This window comes from Cynocephalus volans, chromosome 2 (assembly GCF_027409185.1).
Source record: "Cynocephalus volans isolate mCynVol1 chromosome 2, mCynVol1.pri, whole genome shotgun sequence".
In the NCBI taxonomy this organism is placed as follows: Eukaryota; Metazoa; Chordata; class Mammalia; order Dermoptera; family Cynocephalidae; genus Cynocephalus; species Cynocephalus volans.
The window spans coordinates 116,075,624-116,087,300 of record NC_084461.1 but is presented as its reverse complement, the minus strand read 5'-3'; positions in this window follow the sequence as shown (position 1 = coordinate 116,087,300).

Genomic DNA, 11,677 nt, shown 5'->3' with positions numbered 1-11,677 from the left:
TGCACCTCTTTTGCTGGGATGTGAGTTCCTTGATCAGAGGATATCTTGTGTGGAATGCCATAACAGAGGGTAACGTATTCCGTTTGTCTATGGATGGTAGTTTTGGCAGAAGCATTGTGTGCAAGGAAAGCAAATCTGTATCCAGAGCCTCTATTCCACTAAGAACAAAATGCTGCCCTTTCCATGATGGAATCAACCTGCCACCAGGTAGCTGACTGATCATCCCAAGGAAGTGCCATATAAGGGGATTCAGTGTTGGTCTTTGCTGCTGACAGATTGGGCACTCAGCAGTGGCCATATCCAGAATGTCCTGGGTGAGTGGAAGTCCATGTTGCTGAGCCCATGTATAACCTTCATCCCTTCCACCACTGCCACTTTGTTCATGAGCCACAAACAAAGAAGATACCAGTCAGTCTTTTTTTTCAACCCTGTTCTGACAGGAGTGGCTGGCGAAAAAGACTAACTGGTATCCACAGAATTAGTTTTCCTATCTACTTGATTATTAAAATCTTCCTCTGCTGAAGTCACCTTTTAGTGAGCATTCACATGGGACACAAATATCTTCACTTTTTTTCCATGTTCAGAGTTCTATCCAATGCTTATTCCCAAATTTCCTTGTCACCAATTTTCCAATCATGTTCCTTCCCAGTCCCTGACCATCCAGCCAAACCATTGGCTACTACCCATGAGTCAGTATATAATCTGGCCATTTCTTCTTTTAAACAAAACAAACAGCAAGGCACACTGCTCAAAGTTCTGCCCAGTGGGATGATTTCTTTTCACCAATTTCCTTCAGGGTCCTAGAAAGGAGTTGTAGATCTATCCACTTTCAGGTGGTGCCTGCATATCACGCAGAACCATCTGAGCTTTTTATCCCCCAGTCAACTGATCATAGAAAATTCCCATATCATCGTAAGTAACGTGGTAAGTTGGTGGTGCATGGTTAAGCATTCATTCTCTTCTAAGGCCCAGAAATAGTAGAAAAGCTGTTTCTCAAAAGGAGAGTAGTTATCCACAGAGGATGGCAGGGCTTTACTCCAAAATCCTAAGGGCCTGCACTGTGATTCACTTACAGGGTTCTGCCAAAGGCTCCAAACAACATCTTTATCTGCCACTGACACTTTGAGCACCATTGAATCTGATGGATCATATGGCACAAGTGTAGGAGCATCTTGCACAGTAGTCTGGACCTTTGCAGAGCCTTCTTTTTTCTGGGCCTCCCAGGAAATCTAGCAGCTATTTAGGTCACTCAGTAAATGGGCTGGAGTAGCACACCCAATTGAGGAATCTGTTGACTCTAAAATCCAAAAAGGCATATGAAAAAAAAGAAACAAGAAAAAAAAAAGGCATACTAGGCATTGTCCTCTTTTTTGATTGTAGGCGAGGTTACATGCAACAACTTATCCTTCACCTTAGAAGAGATACTTCTCATACCACTGGACTCCTAGAAATTTCACAGTGGAAGACCCCTGGACACCCAATAATTTCACTTCTAGAAATGAACTGAAGGGCTGGCTGGTTAGCTCAGTTGGTTAGAGTGTGGTGTTACAACACCAAGGTCAAGGATTCAGATCCCCCTACTGGCCAGCCACCAAAAACAAACAAACCAAACCAAAACAAAGAAATATACCTAACTGTAATGTGTATATATGTTCATCGAAAAATATATTCTAGAATATTCATAGCAGCACTGTTTCAAATTCTCATCAAGTAAAATGGATAAATTATGGTATATTCATTTATTGCTATATAGCAGTGAGAGTCAACAATATGCAATTACATGTAACTGTTACATATTGCATGTTACATATACAGTTACATACATATTGATGAATTTCACATAAGGTACCAGACACAGTAGAATACATTTATTTTTTTTTTATTTTATTTTATTTTATTTATTTATTTTTTTTTTTAAAGATGACCGGTAAGGGGATCTTAACCCTTGACTTGGTGTGGTCAGCACCACGCTCACCCAGTGAGCGAACCGGCCATCCGTATATGGGATCCGAACCCGGGGCCTTGGTGTTATTAGCACCGCACTCTCCCGAGTGAGCCACGGGCCGGCCCAAGAATACATTTAATATTACGAGAATACATTTAATATTGCTTCAAAAAGTCCGTGGAAAAATAGAATTAAAAGATAATAAGATGATAACACCAAGATCAAGGGTTCAGATCCCCTTATTAGCCAGCCGCAAAAAAAGTGAGCCCATGGCTCACTTGGGAGAGCGTGGTGCTGACAACACCAAGTCAAGCGTTAGGAACCCCTTACCGGTCATCTTTTTAAAAAAACAAACAAACAAACAAAAACCAAAAAGATAATATGAATCTTTCCATGAACTTTTTGAAGTACGCTCATATTTATATGTAGTACAAAACCCGGAAAAACTAAACTATAATGGAAGTTATGATAGTGGGTGCTCTTGTTGGAATGGGGGTATGAACTGCAAGGAGTTATGAAGGGGAATTCTACAGTGCTTGCAATGTTCTGTTTTATTATCTGGGTGACATGGGTGTGTTATGTTGTGAAAACCCATCAAGCTGTACACATATGTGTACTTTTCTATGTATGTTATGCAGCCAACCTTTGTACAACACAGGTGTGAAATGCATGGGTCCACTTATACTCAGATTTTTCTATAAATATATTGGAAAATTAAGTAGGCTACCTAACAGTAGGTTATTAGTAGGCTATTTATTAGTAGCAAAGTAGTTAAGTACCTAAGTAAGGATGCAGTACCCCCCTACCCACACCCCCCACTTTCCCCACCACCCCCGGGGTTTGGGGCACGCAATGCTGTGCTGCTGTGACCCAGAGGAAAGCATTCAGTGGAGTCAAAAGTTGTAAGCCAATTTTTCACTGCACAGGGGAGTGGGGGTTGGTGCCCTTAATCCCCACATTGTTCAAGGGTCAACTATACTTCAATAAAAAGTTTTAAAAAATAAAAATAGAACAACTCTCAAGGTGATCTTTTTTGCCTGTCATATTAGTTTATGACATCAGATTATTGTCAAAATTCTGGATTTAAGTATGCAATAAATCAAAACCAAAATGTGTCTGTGAGGTGATTTTGAATGTTCAGATCAAAGTTTTTAGTTGAATTCACAGAAAGACCCCCGATGAATGTTGAAATAATGATGCCACCTCCTGGCTTCTTTCTAGGCTCTCACTGCAACAGCAGCCTCTTCATTTAAGAAATTCCCTTTCAACCTGGCCACTTGTCTCTGACTTTCCTTTAGTAAAAATAGCAAAGCCCCAAGCTAACTAATGTTCATGTTATTTTAAACATGGAGCAGCCTATTTTTAGTGCTGGCATTTAAAGTTTTAGCTAGTTTGGCAGTAATCTAATCAGGACTACAGGATAAAGCTCACTTTTGATGGTCTAGAACCCTCTTCAGTATGCTGCTTATTCATTAATAACTGGCAATATGCTAAACAAAAAAAATTGGTGAAAGTGAACCAAAGACATGTGATAGAGGAGTTGGTGTGGCTAAGTAGAGGTCTTAGAATAGTGACAGCCAGACAGAAGAGGCCATAGAAAACGTCTTAGTCCATGGTTTCCCAGTGTTCACTCCTCTGACCACCTGCATCACAATAACTGCAGACCTAGTAAACTTCAATCTCTGGAGCTATGGCACAGGAAGCTGCAATTTGATGAGCTGTCAACATGATTCTAATATGCACCAAAATTTGAGAAACATGTAATTATTTAGTCTATTTTGCTTATTTTACAGATAAAAGTTACTTGGCCAGACTAATAAGTGACTTGCCCAAATTCACACAGCTAATTAATTACTGGCAGAATTAGAACTAGAATAAGAAACTGTAGGAACCCGGGAGTGACTTTCAACTTTGCTTTGAAGTGTCCGAGAAGACTTCTAATCTAATATTTACCTTTTTGAAAATCAAACAAAATCTGTAGCTATTCTTGTAGTGAGATTTTAAGATTTCTGTTTTATTTTGAGCTCCAGAAGAGGTGATAAATGGTATGTTATAAATTCATATCTCAAGCTAGTAATAGAAAAAGCAATCTTTAATCAATATTAGATATATATATCTTTAGTGAGAAGTTTGAGTTTTTAGATAATAATAGTAGGCCCAAATATCGCACAGATATATGACAAATGTGGTGGATACAGATCCAGTCAAGTATCTGAGAGAAGTAGAAGTCGCTCAAGAATAGGACATCCTAAGTTCAAATTCCAACTTTTTCAGATGAGCAAATTCCTTAAACTCTCTGAATTTTAGCTTCTTATCTATAAAATTGGTAAAACAGTAGTAATTACCTCAAATAATTACTGTGAGGATTTAGAGATAATCTGTGTAAAGTATCTGACATACACTAATCACTCATTATGCAATAATTATTATTTACTTCTATAGGTTAGGTTAATTCCTCAAGTCTAATGTACTACATTTCCCTTTTGAAAACCGTTCCTTGATTTTTATTAAGTTGCAAAAAGCCCAGAATACGTTGAGTGGTTATTGTATTTGATTGCAAATTTGGTTATGCCATCTCATGTAAAGAATATACTAGGTTGGCTGGTTGGCTTAGTTGGTTAGAACATGATAGATTGATAACTCCAAGGTTAATGGTTCAGATCCCCATACTGGCCAGCTGTCAAAAAAAAAACCAAAAAAAGATATTTGGTAAGTATGTATAGTTTATTTATTTATTTATTTTTTCTTTAAAAGATGACCAGTAAGGGGATCTTAACCCTTTACTTGCTGTTGTCAGCACTACGCTCTCCCAAGTGAGCAAACCGGCCATCCTTATATAGGGATCCAAACCCGTGGCCTTGGTGTTATCAGCACCACACTCTCCCAAGTGAGCCATAGGCTGGCCCTGTATGTATAGTTTTTGACACAGACACATTGATCTAGTACAAATACAAAGATGAAGTATGCCAGTCATTTCCTTGCAGAAAAAGAAATTAAACTAGTTTGACATCATGGAGGCCTTTTAAGCTTGTTGTTCTGGTGTCATGTAGCTGTAGAATGAAAAGATGAAGTTCTATAGTAGGTTGGTTCACTCATTCAGCAAACATTTGTTGAGTCTAGATTTCATGTGCTAGACATAGTTGCTGGTGATATTGAAATAAAGACATAGTTGTCTTCATAAAGTTTGTAATCTCACAGAGGAAGTCAGGTACATAAAACAAATTCAATGGAAGTATATGTGCTTTAATAGAGATATGTGTGGGACCCTGTTGGGGTACACAGGGAATGTGAGAAATCCTCTGGAGGATCTGAGGACCACTGGGATATCCTGAGCATAGGCCTTTAGGCAGAGAATGCAGCACAAATAAAGGCACAGAGGCTGAAAGCATCTTTGGGTAGTTGATGAACTGAAATTAGTTGTTTGGCTGGAGTGAGATTAGTGGAGAGCCTCCTATGCCATGCTGGCTTTTGACTTTATCCTGGTCAAATTTGCTCTTTATTTGATCAGTCTGGCAAGAAGTGTGGAGGTGATTTGGAAAGAAATGAACCTGGAAGCAGAAAGGCCAGGTGGGAGTTTTGCAAAAGTCCTGATGAACAAAGTTGAGAAAATAAGGATCTGAGCTAGTGTATCTCAACGTGTGGTGCTGAGACCATCTGAGGAATTTATACATACTGCACATTCCCAGGTCATTGCCTAAGTGATCTGATTCAGGAGTTCTATAGTTTGAAAACCAGTCTAAACTGAAAATTTTTATTGGTGTAATTGACAGGTCTTAGTGACTGCATTTGTCAAGGTTCTCCAGAGAGACAGAACCAATAGGACATACATATAAATATATGAGAGGGGATTTATTAGGGGAATTGGCTCATGTGATTGTGAAGGCAGAGGTGTCCCACATTAGGTTATCTGAAAACTGGATGCTGGTAGCATGGTTCAGTCTAAGTCTGAAGGCCTCAGAATTAGTATAAGTCCTGGAACTCAAAAGCTGAAGAGTCTCAAGTTCTGACGTCCATGGAGAGGAGAGCAGAGTATATCCCAGCTCCAGATAGAGTAATTCGCCTCCTCCTTCATTTTTGTTCTCTCCAGTCTCCCAGCAGATTGGATGGTTCCTGCCCATAATGAGGGTAGATCTTTCCCACCTAGTCCACTTAGGCCCTCATGCTAATCTCTTCTGGAAACACTCTCATGGACATACCCAGAAAGATAGCTTTACCAGATGTCTAGGTATTCCTTAATCTATTCAAGTTGACACCTAGAATTAATCATCATAGTGACTAAGTATTGGTGCAGGGTAGTGAGAAAGAAGGATGGTTAGAGGATGACTCCCAGGCCTCTAGTATTGTAAAGTTTCAGAAATTATGCATTCTAGTTGATGGTAGGGGAAAATATAGGTCATGGCCTGGGATATGTACGAGGGTACTTCAAAAAGTTCATTGAAAGATTTATACTATCTTTTAATTCTATTTTTCCATGAACTTTTCAAAGTACTCTTGTATATGAAGGTTGAGGAGATGAAGAGTAGGTGAGACTAGATACCTAGTTGGATGGACTTGTTACTTGGGAAGTTACCCAGAAGTTAGTGTGGAGAGGATGATTGTGAGCCAGCATCCAAAGTCATTAATGAGTAAACAGACAGTATCTGAGGTCAGTAAGACCACAGGGAGGAGGAGAGGGTAGTATAGCTATTACTTCCCAAATTTTAATGTAGTTGTGAATCTTGAGGATCTTGTTAAAATGGAGATTTTGATTCAATAGATATAGAATGGGGCCCAAGATTCTATATTTCTAACAATTTTCTAGGTGAAGCTAATGTTACTGGTCCTTGGATTTCACTTTGAATAACAAATATACAGGTCTTTGATTCTACAATTTAGCTGCGCATTGTACTTTCCTAGTTGTCTGACATTTGGGTCCCTAACACAAAGATTCTGATCTAATTGGTATGGAGTATGGCTACATATATTTAAAAATCTCAGATAATTCTAAGATGTAACAAGACTTCATCTTAGGCTGACTAGGCCAGGGGTAAGGTGTATCATAGTATGAAAGTGGCAGTGGGAATAAGATAAAGCTGGCTCCACTCTGGACCTCCTGGTATAAGATGTGGGGAAAAAGGCTCTGGAATCCTGTATTTGGGAAGAACCTGGGTTCAACTGTAACAAAGAGTAGGTGAATGCAAAGGAAGGGTAGGTGGGTGAACATAAAGGGCTTCTGCTTGGGTGGTGGCCAAGGAGGACAGCGATGAGAAGCACAACTGGATTGATTCCTCCAGGATACAAGGCTGGAGTCAGAGGCCCTGTGATCGCAACTGAGAGCAGTCTTTGTTGGGCTTTCCACTGGAATGTTATTTAGCAGGTCTTTTTGTGTCTCCAAAGAAAACTGTTCTTAGCATGTCCAGGAAGGGGTGAACCAGCTGTTTCTTTTTTTTTTTTTTTTTTTCCCATGGCCTCTGGATTTGTTTCCTATGGCTTGACAGGGTGAAACTAAAGTGGCCTGGACTTCAAGAGCTCTCCCCGCCCCCAGGGAATGGTTATTAATAACTATCAGACACCTGCTTGTTGTATGAAGTAACCTATTGTTATATTTTTTCCTCCAGATATTATAATAAAAACAAGTGGCAGGATTTAACAGCTGCAGCAAATTTGCACTACTTTGAAGACATGAATTTGAAGTCAAAGTCTATAAAGCAGAATGTCTGCCTGAATTATATGAAATTAAAATTTAAAAATCCAATCATTTGTGATATATGTTTGTGTTGAAAGTCTATTGAAGTTCTTATAATTTACTTTCAATCAGTTAAGAAAGAAACATTCTTCTATATGCTTCTGAAACACATATATTTTATTTTAAAATAAGCACCAAATAGCTGATATTAGAAGATTGTCCACTGAAGTAGGTGGTTTTAGCTTTTTATAAAGAGCCAACACCAGGGTTACATAGCCAACACTATGTAGCTTCTTTTGATTTTTTTTTTTCCCTCAAAGTTCATCCTTTGCATGGATTAAAAGTAGTAAAGTTGCTGAAGTGCTAAAAATGAAAATGCTTATATTATGAGCTATTTTTAACAGAACTTAATTGAAACCACATGAGTGAGAGACCTAATTCCAGGTCTGACTGAAAGAAACTATACTCAAGGTTTGCTGAAGCAGAGAATGTATAATATGGACAGTCAATCATACACTAAGTATTTAATACATTACCTCATCCCCAAACAACCTTCTTTAGTTAATACTACCTGTAGGATTATTATTTTTCTTGGTAACGTAACTTGTGGCATCTTAACAATGCCCTTCCTAAAAAGCAGAAGTTTTGTTGTCAGTGGACAGGGTACAGTTGTATGACTGTTGGTGAGATTTTAACTATGATGATTTTACTAATGAATTTTGGTTGTTTTACTAATGTTATTATACATAAAAGTAAATTCAAATTTTCAAAGCCGATTCAGTATTAAGGAAAATTATAAAATCTATAAATTAAGTTGAGGTTAAGTAGCATGCATAGTATTCATCTTTATTTTATTTTTTATTTAATTTGATTGATTGATTGATTTTTCTTTTTTCTTTTAATTTATCAATATACAATGTAGTTGATTTTCATGTCCCTTTACCGATTCCTCCTTTTCCCCTGTCTCTCTCCCCGCCATAGTATTCATCTTTAAATAGGAGTCTTATGAAGGCATTCTTGTAAATGAGTTGACAAGGCCTTAAGTCACCAACAAAGCAATTTGTGATTCTGTGATTTCATCTGGAGGTAAAATATGGAAAAGTTGTGAGGAAACATAGAAGAAAACGTTAATGATACAGTCCAGAACAAAACTTAGACCTGTATTCTAAATCAGTACTCAAACTAAGTCATCAACTCTTGTGGTTTTAAAACCACTGTTTTAAAAGAAGAAATCTGATAAGGGGTAGGGGAATAAGAAATGAAATAGAAGGCCTATTCCCTGCCCTCAAGGAGTTTATAATCCAAGGTGGAGGGGAGAGAATGAGAATGAATTATTTGATCATTTCTAATCAGGTGGGAGGCTCCTGTGAGAAAGAATGATACCTGACTCTTGGATTGGGCTTGGTGGGGTTGGAGGAAATAAACATTTGATAGTTTCATATCACTGATAAGGAAAATATAGTTAGCTCAGAGAGAAAAATACTTGACCAGGGTGAGGTAATTTAGAAGGTGATGGAGGCAGGATTTGAAAGCAGAAATATTTGACTCCAATATTTTTGTTTTATAGACTGGAGCACAGGGAAAGGTGGGAGGAAGGAAGGCATTGGAATTGGCATTCGAGGCTTAGGAGTGAGGCTATAACTTCAGTTATGATTAAGAGGACGGAAGTAGGAGAAGCCTGCTGGCTGGCAGACATGAGAAATCTAAAGAGGATTCCTGTTGGCAAATGCTAAGAGAAGGTTTTACTCTTAAACTTACCTCAGAGGTCTTTCAGTGAATCTCCCTGGAAAAGCATGAAAAAAGATGTTCATCTCTTTCTAGAAGAGGGTCTCCATAGTTTTTATCACATTTTCAAAGTGGACTGTGATCTAAAAAATGTTAATATAACCGAACCCCTTTACTTCAGCATATAACTAATCAAACTTCACTTTTAAGCATTTAAAATTATATTTTCAAATTATACCTCATTAAGAAAAAATAATCTCAGGTCCTAAGTACCCCCAAAAATCCAGTTAAAAAGGCATAAAAGGCATGATGTCATTTCCATTTTTTACTGGAGTGGGGTTTTTTTCATCTCTTCAAGGTGTAATTCATCATGGTTTGTTCGGTTATGATAGCCTCTTTATCTCATATTAGCATATGTGTTTATATAAAGGGTATGATGCCCATATTTCAGATTATATCTTCAACCTCTTCTGCTCTACTCTTGCTTTCTAACCTGCATTTTAAAATGTTTAATAATCTTACATCTTCAGTCCTCCTGACTCCATGTTTTCTTCTAGCTAACCCATCATTCTTCATGTGTTTACATCCATGTTTCCTAAAAAGAGTGCTTTCTGCTTTCTCACTGACCCCTTACCCCACCCTCTATCACCTGTCTCACCAGCACATACACACACACAGCATCTGGCTTCAGCTTTTGGTTCTTCACTGACACTGTTCCCCTCAAGGTTACTAGCAACCTCCTTGATTCTAATCTAAGGGATATTTTTCAGTTCTCATCTTACCCAACCTCTCTCAGCTAATGATGTTACAGACTAGTACTGTTTTCCTGTAAGCATTCCTTGAGGAATGGCCTCTCTGAAACATTACTCCCCAGGCTTTTATCTCACCTATAGCTCACTCTCTCCCATTTCTTCTGAAGGTTCCTTGTCCTCTGCCCTGTCTTGAAGTTTTGGTCTTTCCTCAAGTTCTGCTCTAGGACCCCTTCTCACGCAACACAGTCACTCTAGTGATTTCATCTACTCATGGCTTTAATTACCATCTCTGTGCAGTTGACACAAATCTTTGTCTCTTAACTGCCATGGATATTGGTAGTAGACATCTGTGGTGACTTCCCTTGCATCAATCCATTACTCTCCAACTCCATCCTCAGTCACTTTTAAATTTCCAAGTCATGCAATTTAGGTGGGATTGATCCCACCCTTAGTTCCAGAGGTAGGCCTTTGATTGCTTAAGTCCATTAACATGAGCTCTCCCATCTCTGGCATGGTGATTGGTTCAGGGAGGAAGTCCAAGGCCTGAAAAAATCCCATTGGATTAAATATGAGAGCTCTTTTCTTGGAATGCTCTTGGACACCGACTTTTTCCCTTTTCTCTTGGATCTTTATCTGAAAGGATATATTGCAGAAGCTGCTGGCAGCCATGTTGTGTCCACAATTGGAGGTCCTGCCTGGGAATGAAGTTCACACAGAGAAATTAGAGATGGGATGAAGAAACTGAATTCTTGATACCATTGTTGCAGTCCCTGGATAAAGCTGTGCCTGAACTATTCATCTACTTTAGGTCCAGTTATGAGAGCTAATCAATTTCATTCTTTGCTTATGCTAGTTTAGTTTGTGTTTTCTGTTGCGTACAACATAGGACATTCCTGACTAATAGACTCAACCAAAACCCTTCTAGAGCCCACATCATAGTGTTTATCACAATGTACTATAACTGCATGTCAAATTCTGTTTTTTTCTCCCTAGAATGTAAGCTTCTTGAATGTACAAACTATGTTGTTTATTACTGCATTCTTAGCACCTAGAACAGAGTAAGTGCTTAATTCTGCTATCTTTATTAGATTATTTCTATTAGTATTCAAAATTCTCTAATATCTCTTATCTTAAAAAACAAGACCAATTTTACCTTCTCTTATATCCTTTCTGCTCCCCATCTCAGCAAAACAAAGATGTCTATACTTGCTTTACCATTTCCTCTCTGCCCTTTCTTTTTTGAACCCATTCCATTTAGGCATTTGCTAACTCCACTGAAAATGCTCTTGTTGAGATGTCCATGTTGACAAATTTAATGAAGACTTAAATTTCAGCAATATCAACACAGCCAATTCATTCTTCCTTTTGGGTACATTTTCTTCTCTTCTGCTCCTCCTTATTCTTCTGTCTTGGATCCTTGTCTTCCAGACCTGTAACTGTTGTCCTCTTTGGGTCTTAGTCCTGGACCCTCTTCTGTAAATAGATACTCTCTCTAGGTAAAGTCATCATTCCGTTATTTTAAATTCTCTCTATAAGCTGATGCCTCCCAAATTTCTCTCTGCAGTCCCGGCTTCTCTCCATTTATTCTAC